General features: G+C 40.7%; 1 pseudogene; it reads right to left on the bottom strand.

Annotated features, from left to right (window-relative positions):
- Nucleotides 1-16,593: 16,593 nt before the first annotated feature.
- LOC140977642 (uncharacterized) lies at nucleotides 16,594-19,172 on the bottom strand (annotated as a pseudogene).
- Between the last annotated feature and the right edge of the window lie 2,414 nt (nucleotides 19,173-21,586).

Below are 21,586 nucleotides of genomic sequence, written 5' to 3'. Positions count from 1 at the left end.
ATAGAACTCACATCAGTGAAATAATTCTGGGAATCTCTACCTCATATCAGACTCTGTCTCCTAGGTAGCTTCTTCAATACCATGACGACTCCACTGAATCTTCACAAGTGGAATAGTTTTCGTTCTGAGCTGTTTTTCTTTTCGATCAAGAATCCGAATCGGCTGCTCAACGTAACTCAAAGTCTGATCTAGCTCGGCTTCTTCAGGCTAAATTACATGAGAACTATCTGGCATATATTTACGCAACATTGATATATGAAAGACGTCATGTATCCCATATAAAGATGGAGGAAGAGCAAGTCTATACGCACGATCGCCAATCTTTTCAAGAATCTCGTACGGACCGACGTATCGAGGACACAATTTCCCACGTTTGCCAAATCTGACAACGCCTCTGAAAGGAGAAATCTTCAAAAATACTCTGTCTCCCTGCTCAAACACTAACGGTCTACGTCTGATGTTCGCGTACTTCGCCTTTCTATCTTGTGCCGTCTTCATTCGCTTCTGAATTATCTTTACTTTCTCAGTCATCTCACGAATCATATCAGGCCCAAATTCTGGTACCTCTGAGATGTCATCCCAGTACAACGGAGATCTGCACTTCTTTCCGTATAACGCTTCGAACGGTGCCATCTCGATGCTAGTCTGGTAGCTGTTGTTGTACGAGAATTCACACAGAGCTAGTGAATCTTGCCAAATAGTACCAAAATCTAGTACTACAGCTCTCAGCATATCTTCTAAAGTCTGGATAGTCCGTTCTGACTGGACTGTCTGGGGATGATAAGCAGTACTTAGGTGCAAAGTCGTACCTAGAGCCTGCTGTAGACTGTGCCAAAAGTGTGAAGTGAATCGTGGATCACGATCTGATACGATCGTCTTCGGCACACCATGTAATCTGACTACCTCTCGGACATAGATCTCGGCCATCTGATCATATCTGTACGTCATCTTGTACGGAATGAAGCATGCGGATTTGGTCAATCTATCTATCACAACCCAAATTGCATCGCAGCCCCGGAATGATCGTGGTAACTTCGTGACGAAATCCATGGAAATGTGATCCCATTTCTATTCAGGAATAGCTAAACTCTGAAGTAACCCTCCGGGCTTCTTTCTCTCGGCCTTCACCTGTTGGCAATTCAAGCACTTAGACACAAACTCTGCAATATCTGTCTTCATCTGTTTCCACCAGAATTGTGTTTTCAGATCATTGTACATCTTCCTGCCACCAGGCTGAATACTTAACCGACTACAGTGCGCTTCTGACAGTATCTGTTCTTTCAACCCTGAAACATCTGGCACTACAAGACGGTTATTCACATACAAAGCCTGATCACGTACCTGGTACTCAGAAATGTGTCCTGATCTGACCATATCAATCGACTTCTGAACACTCTGATCGGTTCTTTGTGCTTCTTTGATTCTCAAAATCAAATCTGGCTCACACTGAATAGTGGCAAGGCGCAACGGTCTACTATCTGTATCAAATGCTAATCCAGAAAAGCAACAACCTTCTATCATATTTGAAACACCTATCGTTGACAAGGATAAGAAACATACCTTTCGACTCAAAGCATCCGCTGCTGCATTCGACTTCCCTGGATAGTACTTGATCTCGCAATCAAAGTCTTTCAGCAGATCAAGCCATCGTCGCTGTCTCATATTCAACTCTGACTGAGAAAACAGATACTTCAGGCTTTTGTGATCAGAGTAGATCTCAAATTTCTCCCCATACAGATAGTGACGCCAGATCTTCAATGCAAAAACGATAGCCGCCAATTCAAGATCATGAATTGGGTATCGACTCTCGTGTGGTTTCAGCTGTCTCGAAGCGTATGCAATCACATGTACTCGCTGTGTAATGCCCGATATTATATCACTGTACTTAATCCTGAATGACTTGGCGGCAAATTTGTGAGTAATGAAGATATCAGGAATTAAAGTGCATTAGAATGAATTTGATTAGTAATGCATATACATGAGTGGACGGGCAGAGAAGTGTCGCGCATATGCGCGGAGCAGCAGCCGCGACACAGGACATCTCGCGCATATGCGCGAGAGGGAAAATGCCAGAAGTGCCGAGTCCATAGAATGTTGCGCACATGCGCGGATGAGGGACGCGCATATGCGCGAGCTGGTAGTTTGCCAAAGTTCTGAGACAGAGATTTAGGTGCACATGCGCGGCTCAGGGACGCGCCTATGCGCGAGCTGTCGAGAAGATTCTTGCCGAGACAGTAGGTCANATCCGACTTTAGTACTGAGTTCCTATCGACGCAGGCTACAACTTGACGTAAGTTTTACTACGTTTTGATATGATTTGAAAATATGAGGTTGATGGAATTGAATAGAATTCATATATGATGTTCTTGACATAGTAAACATCGTAGAATTGAAACTGGACTGAAGAATAGATACCGTATGGAATTATTATGATTTTCGAAAGGAATTGACTAAGATTTGATATCAGATTTGTATCATTACTGATTATGAATTGAGATTTGATTATTGATCAGTATATAATGAAAGTCAGATCGAAGAACAGACTGTGTATGCAATTGATATGATTTTCAGAACTGTTATGATAGAGATTGTACTGAATTGAGAGTATGATCTATTATTGTTGAGAGTATGAATTATGCCGATATTGATTAAGAGTTCTGGTAATATATCTGTGAAGTTGAGATTGACGGGATTACTGAGACCGTAATGTTATGCCGTCGAAACATCCGTAAATTTATATTGATCAGATTGTGTTTTGATTTGAGTATTGATCAGAACAGGTCTTAAACTGAGTTATAGACTGATATTGTCTCTATTCGATATTGTCATTGCCAGATTTGGGTATGGACAATTTGGAATGCGAGACTTCGTCTTCGTCAGACCGAGAAGACAAAGGTATAAATTAATGTTGAGTTGGGATTGCACAACTCGAGTGAGGTTTGACTCGAGTTTCCCTAAATCACATACTTTATTTTATTGCATTGATATTTGCAATTAATGAATGAATTGATATGCTTGTTCTATTGATATATAGATAGCAGGTATTAAATGATTGGTCTTGTGATAGAAGTGCCTGATAGTGATAGAATTGTCACGGGCACATTGCACCTTGTCACAGGATAGGAATATGGGAGAAGTGCCATAGTATTTGACAGATAGGTCAGGACATCGGACGTTTGGTCATATCGAAGTGGATAGAATTGGAGTTGCTTCTATTACTGATGTTCGATATGGAAAGGGCCAAAGTCTGTGAATAAGAACGTACCACCACCCCGATCGGGAGTGTAGGTGGGTGTATGTTCTTATTCTGATCGGGATCCCTAGATTAGGACTGAGTCGAGTCTGAGTCTGAGAATCACGGAGAGTGATTCATTGATTGATATTGATTTATGTTCCTGATTTTGGTACATGTTTAGAATATGACTTTTTATTGATATTGATCCATGTTTCGGATTGTGATACATGCGACGAATACTTTATTCATGTTTTGATTAGTATGCATGTTATGAATATCTTTTATATGCTTTTACATTGATTATATGATTGCATGTATACATGGTTTATACTGAGAATATAATTCTCACCGGAGTTATCCGGCTGTTGTCTTGTTTGTATGTGTGCATGACAACAGGTGGGACAGGATTAGGGTCAAGAAGAGAACGAGGCTGGACTAGATAGCGTGGAGGCTCCGGACTTGGTTTAGAGATAGGGTTGGACACTGGATATTAGATGTTTAAACCTAAGTTGAATAAATGTATGTGGTACAAGACTTGTACTTTTATACCGATATGTATAGTAACTAGATTACATTACGTTTCCGCATTCATAATTTAAAAAGAAATTTTTTTTAGTCTCACTTTTCTTAATTGTTATTTAACGTTAATAATGATTAAGACATGGATTAGCGTCCGGGTCCCCACACGCTGCATAAGAATACATCCTAATCCCCTGTGAGATGCATCACAATATACAACGAAATCACCCGTACCTGAAGGTATCGTCAGGACTGGAGCACTAGTCAATCTCTTCTTCAACTCTACGAAGCTCGACTCTCATGCTTCTGACCACACAAATGGAGTATTCTTCTGTGTTAACTGGGTAATCGGTTTCGCAATACTGGAGAAATCTTTAATAAAACGTCGATAGCACCCCGCTAGACCCATGAAACTGCGTATCTCTGGCACAGAAGTTGGTCTCGGCCAACTGATCACAGCTTCCACTTTACTCGGATCAACAGAAATACCGTCTCCAGATATGATATGACCCAAGAAGACAACCTGTCTCAGCCAAAACTCACACTTTGACAGTTTAGCATACAGTTGCTCATTTCTTAACGTCTGCAACACAATTCTCAAATGCTCAGCATGATCAGTCTCATTTCTTGAGTAAACCAAAATATCATCTATAAAAACAATCACAAACTCATCCAGATATTTCTGAAAGACATGATTCATCAGTCCCATAAACACCGCTGGCGCATTCGTTAAACCAAAAGGCATGACAATAAACTCGAAATGTCCATACCTGGTTCGGAATGCAGTCTTCGGTATATCTGAATCTCTGACTCGCAGCTGATGATATCCAGATCTCAAGTCGATCTTGGAATAGACAGAGGATCCCTGCAACTGATCAAACAAATCGTCGATGCGAGGCAATGGGTACTTGTTCTTTACTGTTGCCATGTTCAGTTGCCGATAATCGATACACAATCTCATCGAACCGTCTTTCTTTCGCACGAATAGCACTGGTGCGCCCCAAGGAGATACACTCGGTCTAATATACCCCTTGGCCAATAAATCTTCGAGCTGTTCTTTCAGTTCTCTCAATTCAATAGGTGCCATTCTATAAGGAGCTCGAGATATAGGAACGGTACCTGGTACAAGATCAATGCTGAAATCTACCTCTCGAACTGGAGGTAACCCTGGAATCTCGTCTGGGAATACATTAGTAAACTCGCAAACCACTGGCAGATCTGCCAATGCTGGGCTCGATTTCAGTAGATCTACTGAATAAACAAGGAAGCCCTCTGCTCTTTTTTGCAACAATCTACTCATAGTCAGAGCAGATACTAAGGGAATCCAAGATCTGGAACCCTTACCGTAGAATTTCCATTCGTTAGCCATCTCTGGTCTGTATCTAACAATCTTCTGGAAACAATCTACAGTGGCTCTATACTTGGTTAACATATCAATACCAACAATACAATCAAAATCAGCTAAACCAAGCACAATGCAATCTAAATCAATCTCGTGACCCTCAAACTGTAGTAAACAATGTCTAACTGAAGTCACAGATACAAGACCACTTCCCAACGGAGAAGAAATGGACACTACAGCAGACAAGGACTCGACAGGTAAAGCATGCATCAATGAAAAACGCTCAGATATAAAAGTATGAGATGCACCGGTGTCTATCAACACATAAGCAGGATAACCGGAAAGAAAACAGTTACCTGTAATCACATCATTAGGCGCATCTTGGGCCTGCTCTTCTGTCAGTGCAAATACTCGAGCCTGCTGTCTGGGAGGTTGGCTCAATGTCTGGCCACCTCTGGCTCGAGATTGGGTGATATGAATCCAAGTACGAATAAAAATCAAACACGATTAAAATTGAATCGCGTCCTCAATTTAAAAACGAACAAGGAATTCGTTGTTGTGTCCCGATCTTTTGAATCAAGTATGGTGTGATTTTCACCCCTAAACTACAAGGTTTCGTAATAAAGAATCACGATGAAAACAATCAAAATTTAGAACAAACCTTCAAAGAACCAGTCAATGACAATCCGCACAAGACGATCGACAAACGCCACAAAGTTAAAAACTTTGACAAGTTTGATTTCTTTGTTTACAAAGCAAAAGCCTTGAAAGTTGAGAGAAAAGTTCTCAAAAGTTTTTGATATTCAATGAATAATGATCTGAATAATGTCCCCAAAATTCGTCCAATATGTTTACATAATCAAGATATGAAATCTAGTGGCCAAAATAATTATAATACTAACTTAGGAAAAACAATCTGCGCCGCGCGCATATGCGCGCCCCGACTCGCGCATATGCGCGCAAGTCTCTGCCTATGTCATGCATATGCGCGCCCTAATCTGGCGCATATGCGCGAAGCCCAATGTTAAAGTCGTCGGTGTCCAGTACTTCTCGCGCATATGCGCGCCCCTTAGCGGCGCATGTGCGCGAGCTCGCGCATATGCGCGCGCTATCTTCGCGCATGTGCGCGAGATCTTCTGTCCAGATTTGCGCTCCGTTTTGCATGGATGCTTGAATAATGTTCACAAGATCCCCATGCATCACGAACCTTTCATCACTCTGTATCTCGCTTGTCACTCTGCATTCTTTGCTCATAAACCCATTCAATGCTTCCTTGAACCTCTTCAGACGTCCCCTCGTGATTGGTCCATCCGGTAACTCTAAAGGGTCCCATGCGCTCCTTGGGGCTTGACCAACCGTGTTCGCATCATTGGGTCTTTGCAGGTGTCGGCTGAAAGGAGTGAACAGATGAAGCTTGCCTCTCAGGCTGAGCTACTGAGCCAGATGATCCTACACTCTGAGTTTGTAGTATCCTTTCCTGTGGACAGACCCGGGCAAAGTGTCCCTGCTGTCTACAGTTATTACATCGGCCCGTCACACCTCGAAACTGCTCTGTCGCATGTCTGCATCCACAAGAACCGCAATAAACACCTGTATACTCTAAACTCTGGCCAGGACCTCTCTGTTGTGACCCACTGGAGCTTGACGAACTGCTCCCTGATCTCTTAAACTGTCTACCTCTCGCTTTCAGAAAATCTTTCTTGCCACTACTACTGCTTCCACTATCAAATCGAGGAGGGGGTGGTGGAAACTGGGCGGCGGGCTGTGGCGGTCTCTGACTCTGAGCACTATATGAAGCTCCTCGCTGTCGAATCAATCCAGCCTCGGCTCCTTTCGCAATGTTCAGTGCATCAGAAAAAGTGTTGGGTCGTCCCGCTTCATCACTTCCTGCTACATGTGGCGCAAATCGGAGTAAGGAATAAAACTTGGCAACATATTCTTCAATGTTCCACTGCCCCTGTCGTAATTTTGCAAATTCTGCCCCTTTATCTTTTCGATACGACACTGGAAAGAAACGTTGATAAAACTCATCTTTACATACCTTCCACATAATATCGATACCTCGATGCTCCAATGCTCTTTTCGTGGTAAGCCACCAACTCTTCGCCACTTCTTGCAACTGATGCGCTATTAATTTCACTCTTCTTTCATCTGTATAGGCAAGAGATTCAAACAGCATCTCTATATCGTCTAGCCAACTCTCACAATCCACTGCAGTCTCAGTACCCTTCAAGGTCGGAGGATGAAATGACTGAAACCTCTTCAATAAAGTCTCCATCGGTGTTGCAGTAACGTCCATCTGCGTACCTGATGTACTACCCTGTTCTGGCACTTGACCTGTGGCTGGGTGTGGGATTCTTCGAGGAGGCATATCTAATTATCAAACGGATTAGTACACAATCTATACAATCTGTCTCCGCCCTCCTCTGATCATATACCTCTGATCTAGAATCAGTTCTGATTCAGGCTTGGCAATTACATTCTGTAATCAACTCAGATAACAAGACAACATGTAATAGGAAAAGCAATAAATCATGCTAGCACAACAAAAGCAAGGAAGAGACTCAATTTACCCCGCTCATTCTATTCTATCTCAGTTTAAAGGATCTATCGCTCTGATACCACCTGTTGTGGGGACCCGGGCTCTAACTCGATTATATGGGGATTAATTGGATCGTTACTAGAAATTGTGGGTCAAAATTTTTGCTTTTAACATTTATTCATATGTATATAAACAAGCACAAGACATCATATAAAAATACTGTCATCTTATTTAACTCTAAATTACATTCACATGTTCTCGGGCATTACATCTACAAAAGGGGTGTCAAGGATATTTAGCATCTATTTTAGTTATTGATCCACCGATTCGTGAATTAAAAGATACAGATGTTGTTTGTGAATTTCTAGAGATATTTCCTGATGATGTAACAGGCTTACCACCAGATAGAGAGATTGAATTTGTAATTGATGTTGTGGCAGGAACTCATCCGATCTCAAACACTCCTTATCGATTAGCTCCTACAGAAATGAAAGAATTGAAAGAAAAGTTACAGGAGTTGCTTGATAAAGGGTTTATTAGACCGAGCTTTTCACCGTGGGGTGCACCTGTTTTATTTGTGAAAAAGAAATACGGTACTCTTTGTTTATGTATTGATTATCTGGAGTTGAACAAAGTGACAATCAAAAATAAGTATCCACTCCCCAGAATTGATGATTTGTTTGATCAATTACAAGAAGCTGCCATCTTTTCGAAGATTGATTTACGATCAGGCTATCATCAATTAAAAGTTAAATAAGATGATATCTCAAAGACTGCCTTCCGAACTAGGTACGTGCATTATGAATTTCTTGTAATGCCATTTGAACTAACGAATGCACCAGCTGCTTTTATGGATTTAATGAACAGAATTTTCAAGCCATTTCTAGACAAGTTCGTGATTGTATTTATAGATGATATTCTCGTCTACTCACGAACTACAGAGGAGCATCGATAATATCTGCAATTAGTTTTGCAAACTTTGAAAGATAAACAGTTATATGCCAAATGGAAGAAATGCGAATTTTGACTTGAACAAGTATCATTCTTGGATCATATCATTTCAAAAGAAGGCATATCCGTGGATTCAAGCAAGATTGAAGCTGTTAATAACTAACTGGCTACGACCAACTACTGTTACTGAGGTACGTAGTTTTCTTGGGTTAGCTGGTTATTACCGTCGGTTTATAGCGGGATTTTCTAAGATAGCATTGCCTTTGACTGCTTTAACACGAAAGAATGTGAAATTTGAACGGAACGAAGCATGTGATCTTAGTTTCCAAAATTTAAAGAAAAAATTAACATCAGCACCAGTCCTTGCTAATCCAGAAGGGCCAGGAGGCTTTGTGGTATATAGTGATGCATCAAAACAAGGTTTAGGAGCAGTTTTAATGCAGCATGGGAAGGTGATTGCTTATGCCTCAAGACAATTGAAAGAATATGAAAGAATTATCCCACACATGACTTAGAACTGACAGCAGTGGTATTTGCGTTGAAAATATGGAGCCATTATCTGTATGGTGAACGATGTGAAATATACACGGACCACAAGAATTTGAAATATTTATTCACGCAAAAAGAACCGAATATGAGACAACGACGTTGGTTGGAATTAGTGAAAGATTATGATTGTGTTATTAATTATCATCCAGGTAAAGCCAATGTTGTTGCAGATGCGTTAAGTCGAAAATCAAGTTCTATATCCACAATGCAAGTACAAGAACAAATTTTATGGGATTTACAGAACTTGAAGATTGATGTTATGCCAAAGGGCACTGCAATCCAGTTATCATCCCTCATGGTTCGACCAACACTTGCAGAAAGGATTAAGGTCGAACAAAGTGCAGATAATGAATTACAGCAATTGAGACAGCGAGATGAAGATAAAGGACATTCAAACTTTGAATTAAATGGAGAAGGAATATGGACATATCAAAGGAGACTATGTGTGCCAAAACAAGGAACGATCAGAACCGACATTCTTATTGATGCTCATGCTACTCCCTATTCGATCCATCCAGGAGTCACGAAAATGTACAAGGATTTGAAACCATTATTTTGGTGGCCAGGTATGAAAAAGGGCATTGCTCAGTTTGTTGCACAATGTCTAACTTGTCAATAGGTCAAGATTAAACATCAAAGACCAGCAGGGCTCCTGAAACCGCTACCCATTCCTGAGTGGAAATGAGAACATATCACAATGGATTTCATTCTTGGTTTGCCAAGAACACAAAGATGATTCAATGCTATATGGGTTATTGAGGATCGACTTACGAAATCAGCTCACTTTCTTTCGGTGAAGACTACATACACGATGAATCAATATGCTGAAGAATACATCAAGGAGATAGTGAGGCTTCATGGCATCCCAGTGTCCATTGTATCTGGTAGAGATCCAAAATTTACTTCTGCATTTTGGAAAAGTTTACATCATGCTATGTGAACTCGATTAGCATTTAGTACAGCATTTCACCCTCAAACTGATGGACAATCAAAACGAGTAAATCAGATCTTAGAAGATATGTTGAGGGCCTGTACTATTGATTTTCCAGGCAGTTGGGACAGTAAACTACCGTTGGCTGAATTTACCTACAACAATAGCTATCAGTCAAGCATTGGAATGGCACCATATACGGCATTATATGGTAGAAAATGTCGATCTCCAGTATATTGGGATGAAGTAGGAGAAAGAAAGTTATTAGGCCCTGAATCGATACACCAGACAGCCGAATTGGTGACCCAGATGAGAGAAAGAATGCACACTGCACAGAGTCGACAGAAAAGCTATGCTGATATGCGACGCCGTCGATTGGAATTTCAGGTTGGTGACCATGTATTTGTAAAGATATCACCACTGAAGGGCATTTTACGTTTTGGTAAGAAAGGAAAATTGAGTCCAAAGTATATCGGTCCATTTGAAATCTTTGAAAGAATAGGAGATAGAGCCTACCGAGTTGCTTTACCACCAAACTTATCAAACGTTCATAATGTTTTTCACGTTTCCTTGCTACGAAAGTATTTGGCCAATCCTTCTCACGTTCTTCATTATGAACCGTTGGAGCTTGCCTCAAATCTCTCGTATGAAGAACGACCGGTCCTAATCCTCGATAGGAAATCAAAAGTGCTACCAGACAAGGAAATACCCTTGGTAAAACTATTATGGCGCAATCATGCAATTGAAGAAGCAACTTGGGAGCGAGAAGACGAGATCCATCAGAGATATCCTGAATTATATGTTATGTCAAATTTCGAGGACTTAATTCTTTGAAGGAGGGGAGAATTGTAATACCCGGTTACTCGTACAAATGATTAGTAATACGTTTATGTCATTATAGATAGTTATTTAGCTCATTATGTTTTACATGTTGATTGAAGTATCAATATTGAGATTGAACATGACTTTTATATTGTTCATGGTGTATTGAGAATGAAAATATGTCTAAATAGTTATAGTAAGATGTGTAGGTAGAAGTAGTGTTATGAAGTTGGTAGGAAATGAGATGAAATTGTGGTAGTTTTTATGAGTTTTAGCATAATGATTTGAATATTGATCCAAATTGAGTGAGGTTATAACCATTAGAAATCTAAGATATAATGCAACAACTTTCATGTTTTGGGTTTTGTCCAAATCATTGTGGAAGAGAAGCCAAAAATGCCCCGAAGTGTGTCATGTATACCGTCATTCCGTCACTGACACATGTTAGGAGAATGAGCATAACTTTTTACTCAGACCTCCAAATGACTTGAAACCAATTGGAGATTCAAGCCAAGACATAGGCTACAACTTTCATGTTTACCACTTTTTAAGATTATGAAAAGAAAAGGATTGATTTTTACATGATATAGAGCTTGTTGACATCATGGGTGGTTTTAAGTCCACCAAACCTATTGGCCAATATATGTTCATGGGGCGTGGGGTTGCCAAAGGTTGCTCCCTGACGTCCAACACAGTAGTAGCTATATAATAAAGCAAGCACGGTAGTACAAGTCAACTAATGAGGCTCAAGTACAAAAATGAACATGAATATATGCTATTGTATGACATGGTTTAAAGAATTCATTGTTGATCACGACTTGATATTATGTTCCTTCGATGCATATTGATACGTACAAGTGCCAACTTATTGATTTTTATAAACTCACGTAGTTCATGTATTACAGGATCAGGTAGTGAAGAGACGTAGGATGCCGGTTCGCCAATGGATGCTTGTGACGTGCCTCACCTCGACAAGAACCGAGACTTATTAATGTATAGCTTCCGCATATGTATTGTACTAAAATATGTCAGAGTTTGAGCAAGTTTTACGATGTTTATGATGATACAAAGTATGCTTGTATATGAGAATATGTATATGTATAACAATGTGGTGTATGGTTGTGTATGAAAATGGGCTTGATGTGCTTGAGTTGAGTTTTGGCTCTTACAAAATATAGGGACATCATGCCAAAAATTTTTATAAACCGTCAAAGTGATTCCCCTTGTTTGATTTGATTCATACTACAGTTATATCAGTCAAACCCTATTTTGATTATGGTAATTATACTAAGTATGAGTAAGGGTGTGACAGTACTAATCCGTTTTATAATCATATATGCCTCCTCGACGAGTACCGCAACCAGTAGCAGGTCGGGCACCAGAACAGGACAGTACATCCATTGATCCGATGGATGTGACCGCTACACCGATGGATACTTTGTTAAAGCGGTTTCAGTCATTCCGACCACCGACACTGAAGGGCACAGAAAATTCAGTTGAATGTGAAAGTTGGCTCGATGACATCGAGATGTTATTTGAATCTCTTGACTACACTGACGAGCGACGAGTTAAACTTATTGGGCATCAACTACAAGAAGTTGCAAAGAACTGGTGGCTTACCACGAAAAGAGCCTTACAGCATCGTGGCACAGAGATCACTTGGAAAGTTTTCAAAGCAGATTTCTATCAACGATTCTTTCCCGTGTCCTACCGAAAAGACAAAGGTGCTGAATTCGCCAATTTGAGACAAGGACAGCTGAACATCGAAGAATATGTTGCTAAGTTCTCTGCATTGCTCCGATTTGCCACTCATGTTGCAGAAAATGATGAGGCCATTGTAGATCAGTTTATTAATGGCTTGAATCAAGATATTTTTACTTTGGTGAATACCGGTAGACCTAACAACTTCGGTGAAGCGTTGAATCGTGCCAAGGGGGCGGAAGCTGGACTGCTTAGGCAACGAAGCACTCCTTATGTCGCTCCGAGTCCAAGACCACCACAGCCTTCTTTTCAACCTCCTCCTAGATTCGAGAGCAGTGGTAGTAGCAGCAGGAGAAAAGACTAGTTGAAAGCAAAAGGCAAACAGTTCAAGAGATCAAGGAGCAGTTCAATGAGCTCCAGTGGATCACGACAGAGAGGTCCTGGTCAGAGTACAAAATATACAGGTGTGTATTGCAGCTCTTGGGGAGGTAGACATGCTACCGAGCAGTGTCAAGGTTTGATGGGTCGCTGCAATATCTGCAGACAGCAGGGACACTTCGCCAGGGTTTGTCCACAGAAAGAGGTACAGCAAACTCAGAGTATAGGAGCATCTGGGTCAGTAACTCAGCCTGAGAGGCAAGTTTCATCTGTTCACTCCTTTTAGCCGACCCCTTCACAGACCCAGCCCCAAGCCAATGATACGAATCCTCGTATGGATAAATAGCAAACACGATTAAAATCGAGTCGCGCCCTCTATTCAAAAACGAGCAAGGATCGATGTGTTGTCCCGATCTTTTGAATCAAGTTTGTGTGTGATTTTCACCTCTAAACTATGAAAAGTTTAGCAACAAATAATCATGGAAAATAAACAACCGAAATTATAACGAACCTTCAAAGAACAAGCCCTTGACCATCCGCACAAGAACGATCGACAAACGCCACAAAGTTAAAAACTTTGATAAGTTTGATTTTGATTACAAAGCAAAGCTTTGAAAAAAAGTTTGAGAGAAAAACTCAAAACTATTGTATAAACTCAATAATATCTCAATTGTGTGTTAATTTTCGTTCAAACATGTTTTAATAAACAAAAGATATCTCAAATCTAGTCTCCAAAAAAAAATTAAATGATACGAATCCTCGTACGAATAAATAGAAAACACGATTAAAATCGAATCGCGCCCTCTATTCAATAACGAGCAAGGATCGATGTGTTGTCCCGATCTTTTGAATCAAGTGTGTGTGATTTTCACTTCTAAACTATGAAAAGTTTAGCAACAAATAATCACGGAAAATAAACAACCGAAATTATAACGAACATTCAAAGAACAAGCCCTTGACAATCCGCACAAGAACGATCGACAAACGCCACAAAGTTAAAACTTTGATAAGTTTGATTTTGATTACAAAGCAAAGCTTTGAAAAAATTTGAGAGAAAAACTCAAAACTATTGTATAAACTCAATAATATCTCAATTGTGTGTTAATTTTCGTTCAAACATGTTTTAATAAACAAAAGATATCTCAAATCTAGTCTCCAAAAAAATTAAAACTCTAGAAAGGAAACAAATCCGCGCAGAAAACACATTACACGGACCCCGTGTGGACCTCCGTGTACGGGTCCGTGTTCGCTCGAGAGAATCAACTTCAGCTGGAAACAAGGAGCACAGACCCCGTGTCCACTTCCGTGTACGGGTCCGTTTACGCACTGTATTAGGACACGGACCCCGTGTACTAATCCGTGCTCGGGTCCGTGTCGGCAAGCAAATTCTTCATCCTCGGCTGTAAAGGGCACGGACCTCGTGTGCAGGTCTGTGTAGACATCCGTGTAGTCTCGGCCGTATTCAACAATGCTTGAATAATATTCCTTTGGTCTCCAAACGTGCTCCCATGCATCACGACCCCTTCATTCTTGCTCATGAGTCCCTGTAGTGCCTCCTTGAACTTCTTTAGTCGTCCCTTCGTTACTGGTGCTGTCGACAACTGCAAAGGATCTCATGCTTTCCTTGGAGCTTGACCACCCATGTTCGCATCATCCCCCCCTTCTTGAAAAGGATTTTTCCTCAAATCTTGCTCGTCACCTACATCAAACAACGACAAATCACTAACATTGAAAGTGGAACTCACATTGTACTCACCTGGTAGGTCGAGTTTGTAGGCGTTGTCATTGATCCTCTCAAGAACTTGGAATGGTCCATCGCCCCTGGGTAATAGCTTCGAATGTCGCTTCTCAGGAAACCTTTCTTTCCTCAAGTGTAGCCACACCCAATCTCCTTTCTCAAATATCACCTTCTTCTTCCCTTTGTTGGCTTGCTTGGAATATTGCTCATTTCTCTTCTCAATGTTGGCCTTGGCCTTTTCATGCAAACACCTAACAAATTAAGCCTTCTTTTTGCCATCCATGTTTAACCTTTCACTCACAGGCAAAGACATCAAATCCAACGGAGTCAAAGGATTAAAACCATACACACTTTCAAAGGGCGAATAATTTGTAGTAGAATGCACGCTACGATTATAAGCAAACTCAACAAATGGCAAACAATTTTCCCCATTCTTCAAGTTCTTTTTAAGAATGGCACGCAAAAGTGTTCCTAATGTCCTATTGACAACTTCAGTTTTTCCATCCGTTTGAGGATGACAAGTAGTAGAAAACAACAATTTAGTGCCAAGTTTAGCCCACAATGTTTTCCAAAAGTAACTCAAGAATTTAACATCACGATCAGACACAATAGTCCTAGGCATGCCATGCAACCTAACGACTTCTCTAAAGAACAAATCCGCAATGTTTGAAGCATCATCACTTTTATGAAAAGCTATAAAATGTGCCATTTTAGAGAATCTTTCAACAACAACAAATATTGAATCCCTCCCCTTCTTAGTCCTAGGCAACCCCAAAATAAAGTCCATAGAAATGTCAATCCAAGGCTCACTAGGAACATGAAGTGGTGTATACAATCCATGTGGTTGTGTCTTAGACTTAGCTTGCATACAATTTATGCACTTTTCACAAACACGCTCAACATTATGTTTCATATGTGGCCAATAGAAATGTTCATGCAATGCACTTAAAGTTTAAGCCACACCAAAATGTCCCATTAAACCCCCCCCATTTGCCTCCCTAACAAGTAATTCACGAATTGAAGATTTAGGGATGCACAACTTATCTTCTCTAAATAAGAAACCATTAAATTTATCATGTGGACCATTCATACATGTTTCAAACACACCTTTAAAATCCTCATCTAGTACATATAATTCTTTGACATGCTCAAATCCCAAATTTTTTGATTCCAAGGCAGAGATTAGTACGTACCTCCGTGATAGTGCGTCAGCCACTACATTTTCCTTACCTTGTTTGTACTTGATGATGTAGGGGAATGTCTCTATAAATTCCACCCACTTTGCATGCCGCTTGTTCAGCTTTTGTTGCCCCTTGAGGTGCTTTAGAGACTCATGATTTGTATGAATCACAAACTCCTTAGGCCTCAAGTAGTGCTGCCACGTCTCTAGAGTCCTCACAAGTGCGTAGAACTCCTTATCATACGTGGTATAGTTCAGCGCTGCTCCATTGAGCTTCTCTCCAAAGTACGCCACCGGCCGTCCTCCCTGCATCAACACTCCACCAATACCTACACCTGAAGCATCACATTCAATCTCAAAAGTATTAGCAAAATCAGGTAAAACAAGTAAAGGAGCATTAATTAACTTTTGCTTGATAAGATTAAAAGACTTCTCTTGCTCCTCGCCCCAATGGAATGGAACGTTTTTCTTGATCACCGCTGCCATTGGTGCTGCCAGTGTGTTAAAATCTTTTACAAACCTCCTATAGAAGCTTGCAAGACCATGAAAACTTCGAACTAGACCAACAGTAGTAGGTGTTGGCCAATCTCGAATGGCACTTACCTTGTCTTCATCAACTTGTATACCCTGTGAACTTACCACAAAACCAAGAAAGACAAGTTTGCTTGTACAAAAATCACATTTCTTTAAGTTAGCATACAAATTTTAAGCCCTTAGTGTGATTAGCACAAGCCTCAAGTGATTAACATGCTCATCCAAGTTTTTGCTATACACTAGGATATCATCAAAATAAACAACAACAAACTTTCCTATGTGTGCACGTAAAACATGATTCATTAACCTCATAAAGGTGCTAGGAGCGTTAGTTAAGCCAAATGGCATTACCATCCACTCATATAACCCGTATTTGGTTTTAAAAGCAGTTTTCCACTCATCACCTTCCCTCATCCTAATTTGGTGAGAACCACTCTTCAAGTCAATTTTACTAAAGACACATGCACCATGCAATTCATCTAACATATCATCTAGTCTAGGTATGGGATGCCTATACTTAATGGTTATGTTATTGATTGCCCTACAATCCACACACTTACGCCATGAGCCATCTTTCTTAGGAACTAATAAAACAGGTACAACACAAGGAGACATGGACTCACGCACAAAACCCTTATCTAACAACTGACTTACCTGCCGTTGAAGCTCTTTAGTCTCCTCCGGATTGCTCCTATAGGCGGGACGATTTGGCAATGCACTCCCAGGCATGAAATCGATTTGGTGCTCGATTCCCCTCAATGGTTGTAAGCCTTGAGGTAACTCCTCCGGAAATACATCTTCAAATTACTGCAAAAGTGAAACAACAATGCTCGGAAGGGACCCGGCTATATCACTTGTGTTAAGGAGGATCTCCTTATAAACAATCAACACAAGTGGTTCATGTGTGTGCATCAATTGTTTCAACTCACCTTTTTGGGCCATATATGATTTCTTTTTGGCCTCTTTCCTCTCATTTTTCTTTTGTATGGCCGTCTCACTCTTTTGATCACTCTTTTTTTCAGCCATTTCATTTTTATTCTCAAACGCCATCTTACTTTTTAGTTCACTCTTTTTTTCGGCCTCATCTCTTTTTTTTTTTTCCAAATGGTCCTCCAACACTTGCTTTGGGCACAAAGGAATTAATACAATGGATTCTTTTTTCAATACAAATGAATACCTATTCTTGAACCCATCATGTGTCACTCGCCTATCATATTGCCAAGGCCTACCCAACAAGATATGAGAAGCATGCATGGGTACCACGACACACAAGACCTCATCCACATACTTCCCAATAGAAAAAGGCACTAGTAATTGCTTGTTAACTTTCACTTCCGCACAATCATTCAACCATTGAAGCCTATATGGTTGAGGCTGCTTTAGTGTAGGCAAACCCAATTTCTCCACCATTTCAACACTAGCCACATTAGTACAACTCCCCCATCTATGATTAAATTGCAAACCTTTTGATTCACAAAACACCTAGTATGGAACAAGTTCTCTCTTTGGTTAGTCTCCTCTTCCTTGACTTGGGTACTCATAATTCGCCTAGTCACTAGTGCTTCACCTACAACTGCCTCATAACCCTCGTCAGGATCCTCTAATGAAGGCATCTCATCATCATCACCCTCACTTTGAGACTCATATTCACCATAGTCATTTAAAATCATTACCCTTTTATTAGGACATTCACTAGAAATATGACCTAACCCTTGACACCTAAAACATTTAACATCTCTATATCGATTAGAAGGAGTTTCAGATTTACCTTGCACTCCTTGTTTAGGCGCCTCTTGTTTGGTCTCAAATTTAGGCTTGGTCACCACCTTGTTCTCCTCACGTTTCACCACATTTGACCGCCATGAAGATGATGAACCCCCAGTTGGATAGGTGCGGCCAACTCCACGCCTTTTGAGTTGTTGTTCCACTTTTATGGCCATTTGCACCATCTCGTCTAGATCCAAGTAGTGCCGAAGCTCAACTTGATCTTGGATTTCCCTGTTCAAACCACAAAGAAAACGTGCCATGGTCGCCTCATTATCTTCCTCAATATTGGCCCTAATCATGACTACTTCCATCTCCTTATAGTAGTACTCAACACTCTTCACCCCTTGCCTCAAAGTTTGTAGCCTCTTAAACATCTCCCTATAGTAGTGGTTGGGCACAGACCTCTTTCTCATGACCCTCTTCATCTCATCCCAAGATTCAATGGGTCTCTCATTATACCTCCTCCTAGTGGTCGCTTATTGAACTCACCAAATGAGAGCATAGTCTAGAAATTCGACCACCGCCAACCTAACCTTCTTTTGTTCGGAGTAGTGGTGACATTCAAACACGAACTCTACCCTATTTTCCCATTCTAAGTATGCCTCCAGGTCAGATTTCCCATGGAACGAAGGACTCTTCATCTTACTACTACCCATATTACCATCATCCCTATTCCCGTCATTGTATCTACCCCGTGTGGCTCCCCTCTTTCCTCTACCAAATCCTCTACCTCTTCCATTCTTACCCCAATTCTCACTTTGGCTCTCCTCTTCTCCTCCTAAATCATACTCTTCATCTTCTTCTCCTCTAACCAAATCCTTAGGCCTAGATTTAGCTCCACTAGTACTAACTTCAAGCCTACTCCTCCTCTCGTGTAACGGCTCCAACTCCACCCTCATCATCTTAGAGAAATGCCCAAACAATGCCTCCATTTGGACCTTAGATAACCCTTGGTTAAAACTGTCTCCTACCTCCCTCTCCATTTAAATTTCAGATTTGTACCTGCAAGAAAACGTTAGTAGAAAACAAAATATGCCTCACCTAAAATTCTCACAGTCACTCCAAAGAAAATCACTCGTCTCTCCCCTCGTATTTTTTCTTGCTCACAACAAATACTCACTAGTCACTCCAAAGAACTAACACTCACACTCAGATGTTTCCACTCGAATTTGATGTTTCTCTCGAAAGTGCATTCAAGCTTTGTATTTGAATATCAAACAATCAAGTTCAACTTGTGAACAATTGTGATCGACTCACTTAGACTGCGTAGACAAGCAACTTGAAGATAAATAATTTTTTTTTGACTGTGTGAGACACTTGTATATGACTCAAAAAAAAGAATAGAACAAAATACAAAAAAGAATTAATAATGAATTTTCGGAGTTTTGGTAATATATATATATTTTTTTTACTCTAAGAATTCCGAAAACTCAAAGAAAAATAAATAAGACACAAAATTTCGTGTATCACAGATTCACGTTCGACGAAGAATGATAGAACAAAACATATCTATCTGAAAGCGGAACTAAAGGATAATTAGATCTGATAATAGAACGAAGGATAAACTTACTTGAATTTAATTAACCAAAAGCTCTGATACCAAATGATAAGAATCTTCGTACGGATAAATAGCAAACACGATTAAAATCGAGTCGCGCCCTCTATTCAATAACGAGCAAGGATCGATGTGTTGTCCCGATCTTTTGAATCAAGTTTGTGTGTGATTTTCACCTCTAAACTATGAAAAGTTTAGCAACAAATAATCACGGAAAATAAACAACCGAAATTATAACGAAACTTCAAAGAACAAGCCCTTGACAATACGCACAAGAACGATCGACAAACGCCACAAAGTTAAAAACTTTGATGAGTTTTATTTTGATAACAAAGCAAAGCTTTGAAAAAAAGTTTGAGAGAAAAACTCAAAACTATTGCATAAACTCAATAATATCTCAACTGTGTGTTAATTTTCGTTCAAACATGTTTTAATAAACAAAAGATATCTCAAATCTAGTCTCCAAAAAAATTAAAACTCTAGAAAGGAAACAAAGCCGCGCAGACAACACAGGACACGGACCCCGTGTGGACCTCCGTGTACGGGTCCGTGTTCGCTCGGGAGAATCAACTTCAGCTGGAAACAAGGAGCACGGACCCCGTGTCCACCTTCGTGTACGGGTCCGTTTACGCACTGTATTAAGACACGGACCCCGTGTACTGATCCGTGCTCGGGTCCGTGTCGACACGCAAATTCTTCATATTCGGCTGTAAAGGGCACGGACCTCGTGTACAGGTCTGTGTAGACATCCGTGTAGTCTCGGTCGTATTCAACAATGCTTGAATAATATTCCTTTGGTCTCCAAACGTTCTCCCATGCATCACGACCCCTTCATGCTTGCTCATGACTCCCTGTAGTGCCTCCTTGAACTTCTTTAGTCATCCCCTCATTACTGGTCCCTCCGGCAACTGCAAAGGATCCCATGCTTTTCTTGGAGCTTGACCGCTCGTGTTCGCATCACAGAGGTAGCCAGACAGTGAGCCAACCTTCCAGAAAGCAGGCTCAGGTGTTTGCACTGACTGAGGAGCAGGCCCAAGATGCACCAGACGATGTAGTCGCAGGTAACTGTTTTCTTTGCGGTTATCCTGCCTATGTTTTGATAGATACAGGTGCATCTCATACATTCATATCAGAATGTTATGCATTGATACATGCATTGCCTTTCGAGTCATTATCTGCCGTAGTGTCTGTTACTTCTCCGTTGGGAAGTGGTCTTATATCCGTGACTTCAGTTAGACATTGTATGCTAGAGTTCGAGAGTCACGAGATTGAGTTAGGATGTGTTGTGCTTCGGCTATCTGATTTTGATTGTATTGTCAGTATTGATATGTTAACAAAGTACCAAGCCACTGTAGATTGTTTCCAGAAGATTGTCAGGTTCAGACCAGAGATGGCTGACGAATGGAAATTCTACAGTAATGGTTCCAGATCTCGGATTCCCTTAGTATCTGTTGTGATGATGACACGATTGTTACAGAAAAGAGCAGAGGGGGTCCTTGTCTATTCAGTAGATCTACTGAAATCGAGCTCGTCATTGGCAAATCTGCCAGTGGTACGTGAGTTTGCCGATGTATTCCCCGACGATATTCCAGGGTTACCTCTAGCTCGAGAGGTAGATTTTAGCATCGATCTCATTCCAGGTACTGTTCCTATATCCCGAGCTCCGTACAGAATGGCACCTATTGAACTGAAAGAACTTAAAACACAACTAGAAGATCTTCTATCCAAGGGATATATCAGACCGAGTGTATCTCTTTGGGGTGCACGAGTCCTATTTGGGCGAAAAAAAGACGGTTCGATGCGATTGTGCACTGATTACCGACAACTAAACAAAGCAAAGGT

The sequence above is a fragment of the Primulina huaijiensis genome, chromosome 5 (assembly GCF_012295235.1).
Source record: "Primulina huaijiensis isolate GDHJ02 chromosome 5, ASM1229523v2, whole genome shotgun sequence".
In the NCBI taxonomy this organism is placed as follows: Eukaryota; Viridiplantae; Streptophyta; class Magnoliopsida; order Lamiales; family Gesneriaceae; genus Primulina; species Primulina huaijiensis.
This window is presented reverse-complemented; position numbering and strand designations above follow the sequence as displayed.